Source organism: Anomaloglossus baeobatrachus, unplaced genomic scaffold, assembly GCF_048569485.1.
Source record: "Anomaloglossus baeobatrachus isolate aAnoBae1 unplaced genomic scaffold, aAnoBae1.hap1 Scaffold_89, whole genome shotgun sequence".
Lineage (NCBI taxonomy): Eukaryota > Metazoa > Chordata > Amphibia > Anura > Aromobatidae > Anomaloglossus > Anomaloglossus baeobatrachus.
In genome coordinates this window covers 455,485-457,784 of record NW_027445283.1, presented here as the reverse complement: position 1 = coordinate 457,784, position 2,300 = coordinate 455,485, and positions in this window count along the sequence as shown.

Here is a 2,300-nt window from a genome sequence, read left to right as displayed (position 1 = left end):
CAGGCTTCTTCTCAGCTCAGGGAGGCATTCCTTACCCAGAATACATTTAGCTTAAAGGGAAACTCAGCAATTCAAAAGAATAACAATGACCTCTAGGGGTTGTAACAGAAATTTCAATGAATGACTATTAGCAGGCTGCCATGAGGCAGAACAGCATGGGTATTTAATATATCCTCCTTGCTGCCCAAGAAGCAATGAGAACATTTTTAGACCACCACATATTGACCATCCATGCTCCTTGTTGTTAAGTTTCTTGAGAATAAAGTCTAAATTCTCACAGCTTTCTTCCAAGTGCATAGCATGTGTGACGCCCTGGACTAGCCAGGTAGTCACAAACACAAAATCACACACACCCCCTCCCCTGGATAGTCTACATCAGTCACACAAAATCCTTGTTGCCTCCTCCAGGGTCTGATGTCCACACCAGGTGGGGCGGAGCCAGGCGGTTGGCCCCACCCACCGAGGAGTTCACAGGCCTGGAGGCGGGAAAAAGCAGTTAGTTTAGTTTTGTAGTGGAAAGTGAGAGGACAGAAACTGTTAGTGTCTGGGTAGGAGCCCAGGCACTGTCAGCAAGGTCGGCAGACGGTGGTGGCCGTCTGCAGGAGGTGGTACAAGTCAGCTGAACCGTAGGACCGGGGACGGGCGGTGACCCGAGGGGAACTGAACCGGTGAGCGGATCTGTACCAAGCACAAAGGCAGGGCCATTGGACCCTGACCAGGCTAGGAGCCGCCGACAATGGTCAAATCCGAGAGTGACCGGAATCCCAGGGGTTCCCTAACACCCAAGACCCGACAGAAGGCAACCGTCCACACCGTGAGGATAAAAAGCCACCGCCATAGGCTAGAGATCCAAGGGCCAGCGCCTGCGGGCAAACGGGCTCCCTCGGTACGTACACCCCAGCCATCCAGCCTCCCCGTACCGCCACCGGGCCCCGGGATCACCAACCCCTACCCACGGAGGGGGAACCAACATCCTAGCTGCTCCCTGCCATCGCTCCCGGGATCCCCGTCACCAGCAGTGGTGGTGCCCATTATCACCACGACCTGTGGGTGACGTCACTAACTATCTCCCCAAACAAACCACCCCCTTTTCACTCGTGGGCGAGGAGCGCTGCTCGAGTCCCCGGATCTGGCCCTCCGCTCGAGCCACCGAGCAGCAGCAGCAGCAGAAGTCCCCGAACCCGAGCGTAGCGTGCGTGGCCCCTCTGCCCGCGACACATGCCCTACACACACTGAAGAATACTTACTGCCATTGAGCAGTAGCACAGCTTTCAGACTTTTTGGATGAAACAATGACGTGTCTCCACTCGCTCACATTGTACTTAATGTTACATTTTCCATCAGCACAGGAACATCGCTTGAATACACTAGAGCACCATCTTCAGAAAAGTATGGAGGGAATCTTTTCAGAATTCTAACCTTTTGGAAACCTATTGTCACGCTCTCCGGGTCCCCTGCTCTGCCCCCCGGCTCACCTGCCACGCTCCCCGGCTTCCCTGCTTCGCTCCCCGGCTCCTCTGGTAGACATCCCCCGCTCCACGGTCTCCAGCCTCCACCACCTGCGGTCCCCAGGCGGCCCGGTCCCCGCTCCCGGCGCCCGTCGGCAGCCCTGCTCCAGGCCGGCTCCCCTGCTTCCTATACACCGCTCCCTGCCCTGGCTTCTGGCACCCGGGCCTCGCGCATGCGCATTAGGGCGCGCGCGCGGTCATTGACCCTCTCTTAAAGGGCCAGCGTCCACTGACAGGAAATTGAACACACAGGTACAGGGTATAAAGGGGTTTAATGTCCAAGTGGGCGGGGCCTGTTCTTCGTGTTTCCTAAGCTAGGAGTCAGGTCTCCTTGTGTCTCTGTGATATACTTACCTATCTCTCTTCTAGAGCCGCTCCTGCCTCGCCATCCGGTCCTGCCGATTCCCGAACCCCGAACGCTGACTATCTGCCATCCCGTCAGTCCGTACCATCTCTGATCCCTGTGGTGACCCGTCCTCTCGCTCCATCGGTTCCGGACTCTGCCTGACATCTCGGCCTCCGAACCTGAGCTCCGTCACCCGGACTACCATCAGTGACTCCGTGGTCCCAGGGACTTCTCCATTCCACTCTTTTGCACGGACTGTCCTGCTACCCGTAGTGCTCCGGCTACCGGACCCCTTGCCTTCATTAAGGTGTTCGGCCCAGTGGATCCACCTCCTGGGTCTGCCCGTCCACCTGGCCCTAACACCTATAGAATCAGTGTTTGTGAAAAAACTGTACGTGATGATATTTTTTCAATATTTTTACTGAGTCCAATGATCGAAAGTATGA